Below are 16,671 nucleotides of genomic sequence, written 5' to 3' on the forward strand. Positions count from 1 at the left end.
TTGACACACTTCCATTTGTGCATCTAACATGAGAAGGAAAAGTTGTACATGGGCTTTTCCATGTATTTATTTCCTCTCCCCAGGGCAGATGTGGAGCTATTGAGAGGAAGTTTGGTGTAGTGGTATAAGGCAGGACCAGAGGAATGCTGTAGATTTAATTTACTTGGATTTCAGTAAGGCATTTGATAAAGTAGATCACAACCTACTACTTGATAAGATAGAAAAATGTGGGTTAGATAGCATCACCACCAGATGGATTCGTAGCTGGCTGACAGGCAGTACTCAGCGTGTGGTCATCAATGGAACTGCATCTACATGGAAGGAAGTGTGTAGTGGGGTGCCCCAAGGCTCTGTTCTGGGCCCAGTGCTCTTCAACATCTTCATCAACGATTTGGATGAGGGGATAGATGGGGAACTCATCAAATTTGCAGATGACACCAAGCTGACAGGAATAGCCAATACTCCAGAAGATAGGCTTAAGATACAGGAGGATCTGGACAGACTCGAACACTGGGCACTATCTAACAAAATGAAATTCAATTGTGAAAAAAGTAAGGTTCTGCATTTAGGCAGGAAAAATCAAATGCACAGGTATAGTATAGGTGGTACCTTGCTTGATAGTAGTAACTGTGAGAGGGATCTCGGCGTCCTAGTGGACAATCACTTAAATATGAGCCAGCAGTGTGCTGCAGCTGCCAAAAAAGCCAACACAGTGCTAGGCTGCATTAACAGAGGAATAGAATCAAGATCACGTGAAGTACTAATACCACTTTACAATGCCTTGGTGAGGCCACTTCTGGAATACTGCATCCAGTTTTGGTCACCACGATGTAAAAAAGATGTCGAGACTCTAGAAAGGGTACAGAGAAGAGCAACAAAGATGATTGGGGGACTGGAGGCTAAAAGATATAGGGAACGGTTGCTGGAATTAGGTATGTGTAGTTTAATGAAGAGAAGGGTGAGGGGTGACATGATAGCAGTGTTCCAATATCTCAGGGGCCGCCACAAAGAAGAGGGAGTCAAGCTATTCTCCAAAGCACCTGAAAGCAGGACAAGAAGCAACGGATGGAAACTAGTCAAGGAGAGAAGCAACCTAGAACTAAGGAGAAACTTCCTGACAGTTAGAACAACTAACCAGTGGAACAACCTGCCTCCAGAAGTGGTGAATGCTCCAACACTGGAAGTTTTTAAGAAGAGACTGGACAGCCATTTGTCTGAAATGGTATAGGGTTTCCTGCCTTAGCAGGGAGTTGGACTAGATGACCTCCAAGGTCCCTTCCAACATCATCATTATTATTATTATTATTATTATTATTATTATTATTATTATTATTATTATTATTATTGTTATTATTATTTTCAACCTTTTCACCCATTGTATCACTTTTAGGATATGGCAATATCCGAGTACCACCTGTCGCCTAGCAAGGTGTCAAAAACTTGATGACCAAAACAAAGAAAAAAAGAAAAAAAATGATGAAGTACAGGTAATCTTTGACTTACAACAGTTCACTTAGTAACTGTTCAAAGTTACAATGGCACTGAAAAAAGTGTCCACCAAGCCACAGCTGAGCAAGACACCTGCCTGCCCACCTGGTGGCGCTCTTCCTCCTGTCCGAGGTTCTCATTGTTGTGAGCATTTCTGTTGAGGATTGGCAGCGGGGGTGGGGTTGGGGGTGTTTGGTTTTTATTTCCCCCTGTCTGCTGGGTGGTTGCAGCAGGTTTTGGTACTTCACATGACCCTGGGACACTGTGACTGTCATAAACATGAATCCGTTGCCAAGCATCTGAATGTAAATCACAAGATCCTGGAGAAGCTGCAACATTCCAGGTGATCGGCGCTTCTTCTGGGCTCAGCTGAAACGTCGGGATTAGCGCCGAGCTCCAGCTGGAGCCTGGCGCTGATCCTGGTGCTTCTGCTGAGCCCTGACAGCCCTGAAGAAGCGCTGATCCTGGCGCTTTCGCTCAGCCCTGACAGCCCTGCAGCTCCAGCCATATCTTGCTCAGGCTTGTGCGGTGCTGCTACCGCTTCAGCTCATTCCCCTTCCCCACTACCACTTTTCTAGGATGGTTGCATACCACCTGCCAGGTGCCAATGTACCACAGGTGGTACCCGTACCACTGGTTGAAAATCCCTGGTATAAAGTATCAGAATAGCAACCAGGAAACAGAGTTCCATCACTTCCTCTCATTCCAAAGAAGAAGCCAATCTTTGCAAATCGCTTCCAAAAATCCTGCTAACAAAACTGCAGGGACTTGTCCATGCAATTGTCAAGATTGACTCAAAAGCGCACATAGACAAAGTACATTGCATTGGTCCAAAATCCCATGAATACTAACATCTAATTTGATTATATTGTAAACGTTTTCTCTGCTCTACTCCTTATTGTATCAGGTTTCCCAAATGAAACAACACTGTAGAGGAGGCCTGCACAACTTGTATACAGGAAAAATGACGAACCTTTCCTCCAAAGCAGTTGACAAATTAAAAAAAAACTGCGGGCTGCAAATGTATACCTTGCATCCCAAACATTTTGGGGCGGTTTTACAGGCACTTAGCAGTGCATCTTCTTTGCGGAGGAGTGGGGAGGAGCAGTGAATGTATTGACTTTTTTTAAAAAATGCTAGAGGTCTGCATGTTAAAGTGAAAATTAAGAAAATAGACAATGGGGCCTATCAGAGAGAATATTTAAAAAAGGAACACCTGTTCGAATATGGTTAAAGAAATAGAAAAACGTTAGATATGAATTTGATTTTAAGAGAGAAGAAGAGCCGCTCAAGTAACATAGTACTCTCTTTTTCCTCTTTCTTTTTATTTTATTTCTTGAATGTCAGTAACATAAGAGTTGGAATGGTTTATATCAGGGGTAGGCAACCTCGGCTCTTTTATGACTCGTGGACTTCAACTCCCAGAATTCCTGAGCCAGCATGGCTGGCTCAGGAAGTCTGGGAGTTGAAGTCCACGAGTCATAAAAGAGCCGAGGTTGCCTACCCCTGGTTTATATAAAGGAAATGTGTTAGATGTTTAAAGGTGATTGACTTTAAGAAAACTATAATGGGTTAAAAATGGTTTTGAATAAGAGTTAAAAGACTAGAGGACTAGATTTATTAAATGGAATATTTAAAGATTAAATATATTTTTAATTATGGTAAAAAAGAATGAATTTTTTTTAAAATAAATATGTATTAGCTTATAGGAAATAGGGATTTTAAGTAGCATACTATCTCTTTATTCTTTTTTTATTCTTATTCTTCTTTTTTCTTTTTTTAGACTTATTTATTCTTTAAGAAAGGTAAAAGTATTGGGTTGGCTTACATGAAAAAAATAAGACTTAAATATTTAATTGTAATTAACTTTGAGAAAATATTAACCAGTAAGAATGTTTTGAACATTGTGGGAAAATCAAATGTAAACAGGAACTGTAAACAGGATCTACGATGAGACAACCAGAAAGACTAGATAGAAAAGGAATATTATATTGATGTGATTATTATCTGTAGAAATATTAGAAAACTTTTATACTCAATCGTCATTCACTGAAATAACAAGAATTGTATTAAGGTTGGTAAAAGAGAACATTATAGTAAAAAGAGGAAATCAAGTAAAGTTATTATGTGGATTACAGATTATAGAAATCAACTGTTAGTGAATGTTTCTTAAATGTAAACCCAGACAACACACTGTTTACCGAATATTAAGGTGATTGTGTCAAAAAATTAATAAAACATATTTTTTTTTAAAAAAAGGATTAGTTCCATCCCTCCCACCATCCAGTCAGAACTGATGAAGCTTCTGACATCTTCTTCCTCAAGGAAAAATCATACTCCAGTTGCCTTTTGAAAAAGCAACCTTGAGACAGTCGAAACCCCTTGCAGGCCATGTACAAATTGGGGACGGGGTTGTTGCAGACAACTCTTTCCTCTTTCTCTCTGAGGCTTAGGTTTTGATAGGGAAGATTTTCAGCTCTGGAGGAGATAAACAAAGTCAAAAGGAAACCTGGCAGGAGGTAACAAACAACCACAAATGGAACTGGAGAACTGCTGCCATAAGTTGGAACGGTCACATGATATTGCAGTTCATAACTGCATCACTAAGCAATGGAGTTACTGGTCCAAAGTCTACCTGCACCATGATCCCTCTGTTATATCTTCTCCAGGCTAAACTTACTTAGTGCCTCCAATCCCAAAGATGTTTTTTTTCCCCAAAAGGCAACTGGAATTTCTTGGTGTTTTTTCTTTGAAAACATTTTGCTTCTCATCCAAGAAGCTCCTTAGATGAGAAGCGAAATGTTTTCAAAGGAAAAAAACCAAGAATGTCCAGTTGCCTTTTGGAAAAAGCATCTTTGGGACAACTCTGACCTGGATGATTGAGAATTTCCATAGTCATTTAGTGCCTCCAACCATTCCACATTCATATTCCCCTCCAAGTTTTTTTATCATCTCTACTCTGATGCCCTCCAGTTTCTTAATGTCAAGATTCCTCTGAATATTGATACTGTTGTTTATTATTGGTTCATTTTTATACTGTGGCCAACTTTGATAATCATGTTTCCCAATTCCTCATCAGAGATATTTATAAATATATTAAACAACCCAGAACCCAGAATGAAGTCCTACGCAATGTCATTCAGATACTTATAGGAATATCCTCAACTCCACCAGGACCAACCAAAGTTTTCTAGAGTTCTTCACTCTCCAAAATTAACACACACTAACAGGCAATGGGAGAACCAAATGTTACCTAATTCTTCACAATTTGCTACGGACTGGAACTCACTCAAACACAGTTTCAATTAAAAAAAATTTACTGGGAAGATTTTTTTAAATAGTTCATCTGCAACTGTGAAATCACAACTCTGAAAATGTTAAATACTGGCATATCTCTTCCATAAATATAACATTTATTTATTACTATTATTCCATATGGCACCTGGAATGAATTCAATGTATTTACATTAAAAGTCTTATTAAGGTTATATTTAAATAAAAATATATTATTAGAACAGTAAAACTCTGTTATAAAACTGTAAATTCTCTAATTCTCCAAGTACTTTAAAGAAATTTATCCAGTAAAAAAGAGGATATATTTTCTAGTAACATAATTATTTTTACTTTCCTAGAAGAATTTTACTACCTTAAAAAAATCAAAATTCACTACAACTTGGATACATATTTCATACATCATAAAATGACATATCAGACAGTAAGAATGCCTTTTAGAAATCATATTATCTCTAGATTAAAAGGACAATCACTATCACACAGCACCGATCTGCAGCTGTCTTTCATATCATTATATTATTATTATTATTATTATTATTATTATTATTATTATTATTATTATTATTATTATTGTTGTTGTTGTTGTTGTTGTTGTTGTTGTTGTTGTTGTTGTTGTTGTTACTACTATTACTATTACTATTATTATTTCAGTGGGTTTTTCTTTCATTGTTTATTTTCAAGAACTGTTTCCTGGTCCAAGTGCTAGTAAAAATGGTAGCACAGGGAAAAATGCTTTGTATGCCTGTGCTCAGAAAACTAAGAAAAGAATTCTGCATGTATCACTAATCCATCAAAGACAATAAGGTATAAAAGATATATTTCTAAAGGTCAGTTTGTAACAGCCAGGCACTGAACATTGCTTTAATTATACATGCACACTTTTGTACATACTTATCTCTGGGCTTCTTTGGGAAGTGGAAAATAATGTTCCCTAATTATCAGAAATCCCCAGTACAAAATACTCAAAACGAAAAAAGAAAAAAGGTAGAACTGTATCCAAGGAAGCCAGAAGAGGCGGGAAACCTCTAGTGCTTGATATAAATTGGGAAGGGAGGGGAAGGGAGAAAAACCAATCAAGCCAGGGAAAAAGAGCGGTCTAGAAAGTTTCTGCCAACAGCAGCTGAGATGCTTCATCACCAGCCTATTTTCCAGACATTATGTTTCATGTGGCTTCAAGGGTCACATGACAGCTGCAAACTAATGCCTTCAAGTCTGTTTCTGCCTCTCGGTGACACTGGCAGGCTATGAGAGTCTCCAACCCCACAGAAAGAATCTTCCCCCCCTTTTTTTTCCATTACATCATCCAAATCAGTCCTAGGGGAGAAGGGAGAGATTCACAGCTGGTGGCAGCTGCAGTACCATCTGCTTTAGTTTGCTTGGCAGATTCCTACCGAATCTCTTCTGGGGAAGCACGCCTGCATCTCAACACAAAACGCCCCATTGTGCAAAAAAAAAAAGAAGAAGAAGAAGATATTTGCAGATTGTGGAGGAGTGAGATTTTTCCACTAAATGGTCAGAAATGGAGGCATCAGGTGAGGATTTCTGATCGCAGGAAAGGAGCCTGCCACACAAAAGACAAAACTGCTGAACACACACCATGCTTACGAGAGAAACAAGACCGGTGCCATAACCTGCCATCTGCTTGCCACAGTGCCAGGATTGAAAAACTACAGTCAGCAATAATTTTGAAAAAAGGGGGGGGGAGAGAAAGGGAGGAGAAAAGCAGCTTAAGCCTTCAAAGATAGAGATTAGCTGGAGCAACTTGGGGGGAAAAAACTAAAACTAACAACTTATCCCTAGATGGAAAAAAACTTCAAATATATTTATGAATACTGTCAGCACTTCTGATAATTTATGGGAGCCCCAGCCGGAAGGGAAGACTTTGCAGTCACTCACTGGGATAGGGATAGTAGAAAAGGGGTTTTATCTACCTCCTTTGTTCTTTGTGATATGTATTGCCAACCACTAAGTTGCATTTTAGTTGTAAAAAGTGCTTTCCATATTTAGTAAGTATGTTTGCTTGCTTGCTTGCCTTAATCACGTTACACTCTTGGAATATGTTTAAAACTGTTGCGGAAGACTTCAGGTCTTCCTACTTATCACTTCCTACTTATCACTTTCTACTTATCTACACAACACACAGTTCAGCAAGTTTTTTTTTTAAAAAAAAAAACCTAATTGCAGAGGAATAAGAAGTGGGGGAAATTGAACAATGCAACAGGCACGAACCGATCAACAGCAGGCTGTCCTTGTTGCCATAATTCATTTGTTAAAAAAGCAACTTCCCTGCAGTAAAATAGCTGGGATTTTGGAGTACATGTACAGTAGATCTGCCACAAATGAGCCATTTAGGTTCTGATATGAACAACAGACAAGACCTCTGATTTCAGGAACACCTAACGCTTTTGAAGTGTTTTGCATCTCTCTACACAAGAAGCTTCAGGGCACTGTTTTCAAATCTGTCTGGGTTTGTAATGACTTACCATACATTTTGCCTTCGTCAGACAATATGATCTTCCTCCTCCCACAAGGGGGATATATAGCTAGAGCCTCTTGAAAGCTCTGTTCAATATCTGGACTCCAGACCCCTTCTGCGTCGTTGTCAATAGGTTTATCTGCAGAATCACTCATTCTTTCAATGTCTTCGGCAGGACTCTCGCTGCCGCTCCAGCTGCTGGGCTCAATGGTGATGGCTGGTTGGTCCAAGCCTTAGCCTGGAAACTTTGAGAGAATTAACCTATAAAACAATAAACAACAGTTTCAGGTAAAATGTTCTTGTTTAGTTTTAATAATCGATAGAACAAAAGCACAACTTGTACTTAAGGATGCAGAGATCTAAAGAAAATTGGTCCACGTTCTGGGGGCTAGTATCCATTATTTCTGAAATTAGTAAGAACTGTAATCAATACACATAATATTTTAGAATATACTGAATAACTATAATGGGTTCTAGAAGTTTAGAACTAGTTCCTGCTGGAAAAAGAAAATATTTCTGTTTTAAAATGGGAAATTTGTTATTTTAATTCATCTCAAACGATCAAGGAATTTTGACCCAGATGGAAAACCAGTATACTGGACTTTCTCTGTTTTACCTCTGAATGGCAGAGTTTGCAAATGAAGAAACAAGAAAGTGACTAAGCCATTGAAAATAAATCATATAATACAGACAAGGAATAACTAGATCAGATTTTTATCTGTATCAGCTACAAAACAAGAGATGGCTCTTCTCTCAGATGTGCAATCAATTTATTATGAAATAATCTAATACGACAGCACCTGCTATGTCCACTCGACTCACAGACATTTCATTGCTTCTCTTGTATTTGTGGAAAATGTACTGCTGATACAAAGGTGTGCTCTAGGCAAAAATCTGCTCTACCAGTAGGGCTTCACAGTGGTAAGCCTGAAGAATGCAGTGCAGAAGCACCAGGAATGGATTTATCTCAACCTGCTGAAGCATTGCTGATTCTTATTAGAGACAAAGCATACATGGGCAGACTAAGACTAATATAAAAGATAACTTCTAGAAACGTTTGCTCAAATGTTCACATCCTTTTTTTTTCAAAATCCAGATGAAAGATCTAAGAAAAAGTAGTAAAGTTTTTTTTTCCCTCCTCTTTTTTCACAATGCAAAGGAAAATACAGGAAATAAAGCAAATCATTTGTTTATAACACCGCTGCATATTATGAGTTAACCCTCCACAAGTGATTTAGATTTGCCTCAATGAAGAGATGTGCCCTGGAGAAACATAATTCTCATTGAAGAAGGGATAAATTGATTTGCTCCAATGAAGCCCTTTGTGTTCGTGTTCTCTTGGCATTTCAATTCCCCACCTGCCAGCTTCCACGTGCCTGTCCCAAAACCTCTGTGGCAAGGGCAGAGCAAAGAAGGTGGAGTGTGTTTTGAGGAGTTAAACTGCGAGGGGCTGCAAAACAAAGCAAAAGTTGCAAGCAGAGCATGCACTTCTCCGGGGGTGAGAACTCAGCAACCAACTCCTATGTAGGCGAAAGGAGAGCTGCCGGCCACAGCAAGTCTATTGGGTGCAAATAGGTTCTTGAGAGCTGAACAGAGTTTTAAACCAAGTCCTCATTTTGGCAAATGCTGGTATTGTACAGATCCAAACATCCTCTTTTGCAACAAATAAACAGCTTCTGTTTATTTCCAGAGAACTTGGTGATTAATCACTTCAAGCTCAGCTTCATGTATGAAGAGCCCAGTCTGCTAGTTGCATTTTAATCTGGAGTGAATCACCAGTATTGTGCAAAAGTAACCTTTTCATCATCCAAATGTTTAAATTATGCTTTTGTGAGTGAACAGTCAATATTAAAACCTTTCTAGGTTAAATTTCAGAGTGTTTTTTCTTAAAAGTATAACTAAATTGCTTATGTGTACTACAGCTTAAACCAGGTGGGTGACTTAGTTCAGTATTTTTAATACAAATTCACACATTTTCAAGAAGAATAGAACAGAACTGGAAGGGACCTTGGAGGTCTTCTAGTCCAGCCCTCTGCTCAAGCAAGAGAACGTATACCATTTCAGACAAGTGAATATCTAGTCTCTTCTTAAAAACCTTGAGTGATGGAGCGCCCACGATTTCTGGAGGCAAGCTGGTTAATTGTCCTCACTGTTAGGAAGTTTCTCCTTAATTCCAAGTTGCTTCTCTCTTTGGTCAGTTTCCAACATGCAAGATCTTAATGTATCCAGGTGAATGTCATACATATTAACTGAATTTAATTTCCAAAACTGGAAAAAAAACTCCCTTCAAACATTGATCTAAACAGCTTCAGCTAATTGATTTGCAGAAGAGTGCTTTTGATCTCATAGCAGAAACTTGACTATCTTTAAAATAAGTTAACAATTTAGTTTTCATTTACTGTGCAATCCAAGTATTTCCAAAGCATTTAATGCCTTATGTCTTTGTCTCTATAGTCCCCCCCCCCCACACTTCTAATATTGTCCATGAAATATTTGGGTTCCTAGATGTGCAGGCTGCTTCTGGAACTGCAAAACGTTCACTTCCCTTTTGCAAACAGATCCAGATCCAGTCCATTCTCTATCATTTCTTTTTTATATGTTGCAAACTGAACCTTTATGAGAATTTGGGCTCTCATTGCTACATTCAGTTCAATCCCTGGACTAGATCACTAATAAGCTATGCTTTAATTACATGCAAATTGCTGAGGCTTGGCTTGCTAATAATTAACTTACCCTATTTATTTTAACATGACTTAGTCGATATGTAACCTATTGTTAGCCAGGCAGGTCAAACTAGCTGATAAAAATAGAGCAATTCCCATTGTTTGCAATCAGAAAGGACAGAAAAACATTTTGTCATCCAGTTCACTTTTGGGTTGTTTTCAGTACATTATTATCTAGGGAAATAACATACCTTTTTTATCTGCATCAATTCCTTGAAAAACTGATTAGGTGGGACAGAACTTCAAGGACCATCATATTGCTGAAAAATTTGTTCAACTTCTCTATAACTGAAAACTTTTTAAATCATTGCCAAAATTGAGGCATTCTCACAAAAGCAAAATTCTATTTTTTTAATGCTGAAAGATTTATGCAAGCTGTGTTGTTCTGAACATTGTATTCCTGTAACATTTCCTTACATTTCAAATGCAGAGAGGCAAGCCCAGTAAAGAATAACTAAAAGTTCTATTTTCTTACATTCTCACTTAAACAAATATCTTTAACTAATTATAGATTCAACATATACAAATCGGTGAGTTTTATGACCTGTTCCACATATATGATGCTACATTTGTATCAAACACACAGAATTTGTCTGTAAAGTATTTACAAATCATCCCGACAAACACTTGGCAAAGATTTTCAGCAATATTTAACCTGATGTAGAAAATTATTTCCAATTAATAAAAGCTACCAAGTACAGATTATTATATGATTTGTTAAGATTTAACAGAACCCAAACCCTGATTCTTGCTTTATTAAAAATCATTAATATTAGCCTTGGCAATAATTAATTATAAGCAATATTAATAAATTAAAACAATATTCAATATAAAGTTTGCTATTTATATCATTGGGGGGTTATTATTATTATTATTATTATTATTATTATTATTATTATTATTATTATTCTCTGCATTGGGATGGAAGCCCATAGGATTCAATAAAACCAAAGGTTGGAAATCTGTTTTTGTTCCTTGATGTATTAGAATTATCTCAAGGAAATTATAAAATGAAATCAAGAGAACACTTGATAAAAAAGGATATACTTGTCAATAGATTTCTTATGTACAATAGAAGGAAAAGTTTAACATTGATAAATGATTTGATAGTTTTTAACAAAATAAGAGTTATGTACTAATGATGAACATGTTATTGTTAAATGTATAAACAATTTTTGAGATATGTCAGAAAAATGAAATAAAGAATGTATAATAAAATGGACTAAAAATTATGTGGTTGAAAAGACTGAAATTTACATTTTGTTCTACTCTCAAAAAGAGAATTTTTATAAAATGATGTATCATTGGCTTTTTCCACCAGAGAAATTGTCTACAGTAAGGATCCACACCCCCTTTTCCATGGCCCGGTGCCAGGCTGCACCCCATTTGGAATGGGGCAACAGAAGTATGCACGCGCACACACAAACCCATCCCCTCTCCGCCCACATCCCGCTGCCACCTCTGCCAGTCCACCAAGCTGCAAAGGTTGGAGACCCCTGGTCTAGAATGTACAGCACTATAGCACTTAGACTTATATACCACTTCACAGTGCTTTACAGCCCTCTCTAAGGGGTTTACAGAGTCAACATATTGCCCCCAACAATCTGGTTCCTCATTTTACCAATCTCAGAAGGATAAAAGGCTGAGTCAACCTTGAGCTGGTCAGGATCAAACTACTGGCAGTCAGCAGAGTCAGCCTGCAATATTGCATTCTAACCACTGCGCCACCACAGCTCTCTCTATATAAAGATACTTCAAATCTTTGCTGGAAATGTGAACAATATTAAGAGACATTTTTATTATGTCTGATGGACATGTAAAAAAGCTTTTAAAAAGTGGATACAAATACATAAATTCAGAGGATTTTGAAGTCTGGGGTACAATTGAAACCAATGGGCTTTTATTTGGGAATTAATGAATAAGCAACTAAAAGAAATTATGGAATTTTATGTTTATGTATGACAATTGCAGCAAGATTATTATTAAAATGTATAAGGGGTTTCCAGTCAGCCACAATATCTACATGTGTGGCTGACTGGAAACCCCTTATGGAAAAGGGGGAAAAACATGATTAGACAAACAGTGGATAATAAAAAAGATAGGCTTTCTTTTGTAACCATAGACCAAGATATAACTTTGTAATTGTACTTATCTATATTTTCTGCAAAGGAAATAAGAAGCATCTTTTTTCCATTTCTTTTTCTTCTTTCTGCATTTTTGTCTTTTTGTCTTTTCTTTTCTTGCTTTTTTTCTTTTTATTAGTTTGTGTTAAGATTTTATGTTCTTTGTAGAACTTTTAATATAAAAAAATGCTTTTTCAGTCTTGCCCAGTATCATCAGAAATGATGTCAGATTTCAGGCAAATGACTTCACAAGACACCTTTTATTTTAAATGTCCAGAGAAACAAACCAGAATAAGTTGGCTGCCTTTTTACCACATGGCGTAAGGAATTACTTTACAAATACCTTTTGCATCATTAGACAGGAAAAAAAACCCTATGCAATTAAAAACTGTGTTTTGCCTAAACATTGAAGCAGGGTTGTCTTAAGAGCTGTATTTTATGTTAGAGAGAGAGAGAGAGAGAGAGAGAGAGAGAGAGAGAGAGAGAGAGAGAGAGAGAGAAGAAACATTTACTTCTCCCTTCATTCTAGCAACTTGGAACACAGTTGACTCCCATAATTCATCATCAACTATAACTGATAGAGACATGGATTGAATAACAATCATATTTATTTCTCTCTCCTCTGTTTTTCTGTAATATGAGCTAATTCGACTCAAGCACATGGAGTTCTTGTTACAATTCTGAAAGAAGCAGACGAGTCCAGAACACGCAAAAGCTTATATATGAAAATGGCAAACATCATTAGCACTGATTGTAGTTCTGATCCTCTCAAGGGGTATTTCTGAACACTGAAATCTTGTTCCCACAGTTCTGTCAATTGCTTCCAAGGATAATTTTAGTCAATGTGATTAAATCATTTTAAACATCGACGCTGCATTCCAGTTTACAGTTTCTTCCTCAACAGAATTAAAACATGATAATAAAGAATCAAATTGAACATTCTACATAGTGTTTTCCTTATACAGTATATAATTTTCACAGAATTCTTCCAATAGTTTTTGTATTAATACATTTCTATTGTGTGGATTTTTTTTTAAAAAAGTTACCTTTACTATACCAAAGAACGTAAAAGGGCTCTTTTCAAATTTTTCCCCTTCTTGTTTGCTTAAATAATTTCCAACATGGCCAACTAGTTAGGAATTTGGGAAAATCTAGGCCCAAAACATCTGGAATGTGCCAGTTTGGGGAAAGAATCATGTTGCAAAATTCCAGATTTGATTTGCATTTAGGAAATATTTTCCACTAACCCTAACATACTCCTGTACTTTGAAATTCATGACACGAACAAAAGTAAAGCAGATCATTTCACGTGAGGTATATTTGAAAGACTTTGTTACATTTTTCAAGGATAACTTTTAGGCTCTCAAAGGCCATTAAAGAAACCCCTACACTCTTCTTCTTCCATCACATCTTTTTTCTGAAGGAGTTAAGGGGGAAAAATTCTTCCCATTCTTCATTGGAAAGGAAATGAGCTTGTATAAAGATCCCTTCTATTACAGTTGGTAATTGACATAGCAGAATGAGATGAATTGATTTATCTCAGTACATAAGATTAAGAGTCCTTGGTGCTCTCTGAGCTTGGTTATTTTCTTGCAGTCATTTCATTACCCAAACTAGGTAGCAGTGATGATGTTACCTAGTTTGAGTAATGAAATGTCTGCAAAAAAACAACCAAGCTCAAAGGGCACCAATGATACCTCATGTCAACCTTGAGCTACAAATATTCTCCTTTATTGGTACATATGGTTAAAGAATGCGTAGTTTGGAGATTTACTTTTTCCTCCAACACTTCATGGTGATTCTCTACTATGCTGTAAGAATAAAATTTACATTTTTTCATTTCCAAATTTTATTTTGTTCAAAAAATTAAAATACAAACTTTAAAAAAAAAGAAAAAAATTACAAAGACAAAACACAACTAGACAAAGCATTAAAGAGAATCCCAAAGGGCCTTTCTTCCTGTGAAGCCAAAACATAACACTTGATCCTATAGTTGTATAATGAACACCTTGTGATCAAAATGAACAAATGGGTTTATTAAGAATGCACTTTTGCCTGTGGGTCTTAGATTCCAAAGGGCAGACATATAAGGAACACAAAATACAACCTTATATAAGTTACCCCAAACGTACCAGTTTTGGCTCACAACTGAGGCCCTCCCATTCTATGGGGATGATGTTACTGCATAAGGAGGCTGAAAGGAAAATACTACATTGGATAAATAAATATATGCACGCATTCCTGAAATGTTTGACTTTTGTCATTTTTTTCTTAAGCATGCAGAGCGAATGGTTTTCTTAATTACTAGGCATTGTGCAAATGTAGATTCAGGAGAAGCACTATAAAAGTGATCACGACCACAGAGTATCCTTATCCCAGTGGAGTCAGAGAAAACTGTGTAGAACAGCTGCATGTAACATACATTGAAATACATGCATTGGGCACTTGACCAGGAAATGTTTTTGGAAAGTGTAATGCCAGTCGAACCTACCACTGTCCACTCTGAGCAGGTGCAGCTACGCACAAATCCAGAGGAGATGGACAAAGAGCAATATAAGGACAATTAAAAATATTTTACACGATTTTGCCACATAATCAAGGGTCATTTTTACTGGCACTACCCAAATGACAGACAAGAAGACTGCCAGATGTCTAGGCAATGAAGAACTTCACGGCACAGATAAGACTCTACCACTTCACCAGCAGTGAGGAAAGGCAAAGCAATTTGACAAAAGAAGGTTATGGTGACAAGTGATCCTGTTCATACCAAGCACTTCCCTGTGCATTTGAAAGCACGAACTATGGTTTTAGTGCTGAAATTTGATTGCTGCAAAATGAGTAGATAAGATCTTTGAACTCGCCCACACACTGTGCCCTGGGCTATATCTCCCCAGCAAGAGAAGAAAACTAGATTGTGCTGCAAGCAGCTGTCCACAAATCCCAATCTACGCTTTGCACATGGGTGGGAAAAGCCTTCCAGCAGCAGGTGCAAAGAGGTGCAAACGCTCAGTCTTACACTTGATAGCTATATAAGCCTTCTGGCAGCCTGCCAACCAAGTGGGTCAGCCGTGCTTTGAACCTGCCAGCTGTATTCAATATTTCAAGAACAGGTTGCTACAGCAGCCCTTCGGCAAGTTATTTATTTCCACAACAATAGGATAACAAGCCAGACCTCTACATACCCTCTCCATACCCTCATTAAAAAAAAACACAGTTAAAAGAAAACAGAATAGATTCAACCCGTTCCTTTTCATTCCCACCCTCCAAAACAGAGATTTGAGGTATACAAAGAAAACTAAATGTATCATTCTTGTAAAGCTAAGGAAAACTATACAAATTGTGCATATGTTTAACAGTTTACGGATCACTACTGGCAACGTAGTAAGTAATATGGGTTAAAGCTATGCAATGTTTTGAAATTGTTTGGACATAGTGTTTTGGAATGAACAAGACTTTAAATAGAGCATCCGTTTGTCTCATTAAGGGAGCCGTGTCTGTTTTTTTCACAATCATGCAGCTGTTGCAGGTAGAACTATTGATATACGACCATTGAATAATAAATATATTAGATCAGAAATGCTTTATCTACTGAGAACATTTAATGTCTCGCTTTCTGCACTAACTGAATCTCTGTGCATTTAATTCTAACCCAGATATGTCAAACACAAGGCCCGGGGACCGGATCCGGCCCGCAAAATGGTTTCATGTGGCCCGCGAAGCCATCCTGGAAACAGTGAGGGAACGGCCCCTGCTGCCTTGGCCCCGGCCCAGGCCGGCTGGGAGCCAATGTACAATTTTATGGTGGTCATCTATGCTGAAATACATTCAGTCTTAGCTCCACAAGGCTGTATGGAAACAGCGAGGGACCGGCCCCTGCCACATTGGCACTGCCCCCTGGGCATGTGCTGGGGAGGTATCACCCTTCATGAGGAATGAAGAAATGCACCATCGCCTGGAAGTGGCCAGCAGATGGCCCTGCCTACTTCGGGCAGGCTAGGAGCTGGGCAGTGTTGTGCTTCTCTTCAGATTCGTGCCACCCGGCTCAGCCTCTCGGCACTGTGAGTAGAGCACCTCACTGCCTGCCAAAACCGGGCAGGCTGGGGGCTGGGCAGCATTGCACAGGTAACATCGACTCTCACGCTGCTCATGGCATCCCCTCCCCCAGAGCCCACCAAGCCAGATATGTGAAGCAGGTGAGGGCCAAATGCTGGCCACTTCCAGGCAATGGTGAAGGAAGGAAGGAAGGAAGGAAGGAAGGAAGGAAGGAAGGAAGGAAGGAAGGAAGGAAGGAAGGAAGGAGAAGGAGGGTCTGAGGGAAGTCCTGCCTTAGTCCTGCCCTGCTGCCCTTTCACCATCCCGTTGTCCCCTCCTCCTAGCCTATCCTGGGGGACCGCCCATCCTATTGCTAAGGAAGGTTTGGATACAAAGCCAGGTCTCCGCACATGGAGAGGGAGTGGGCCTCCCCCTTGACTTTGCCCTCATATACATCATGAGCAACCTAGCTAAGGAGAGCAAGCACAGCAGCAGCAGCCTTGAGGAGGAGGTAAGTGCAGCTGGGCACCTCCTT

At 38.3% G+C, this 16,671-nt stretch overlaps 1 long non-coding RNA gene across 1 annotated transcript in view; it reads right to left on the reverse strand.

Annotated features, from left to right (window-relative positions):
- Positions 1-3,029: 3,029 nt before the first annotated feature.
- The window catches only part of LOC310636249, a 98,738-nt gene continuing 85,096 nt past the window's right edge, over positions 3,030-16,671 (reverse strand). Inside the window, exons 3-4 of the long non-coding RNA XR_014491666.1 lie at positions 7,266-7,519; positions 3,030-3,966 (exon numbers count right to left, since the gene is read on the reverse strand). This is a non-coding gene — a long non-coding RNA (uncharacterized lncRNA). The remainder of the gene's footprint in view (positions 3,967-7,265; positions 7,520-16,671) is intronic.

The sequence above is a fragment of the Vipera ursinii genome (assembly GCF_947247035.1).
Source record: "Vipera ursinii genome assembly, chromosome: 1".
Taxonomy (NCBI): domain Eukaryota; kingdom Metazoa; phylum Chordata; class Lepidosauria; order Squamata; family Viperidae; genus Vipera; species Vipera ursinii.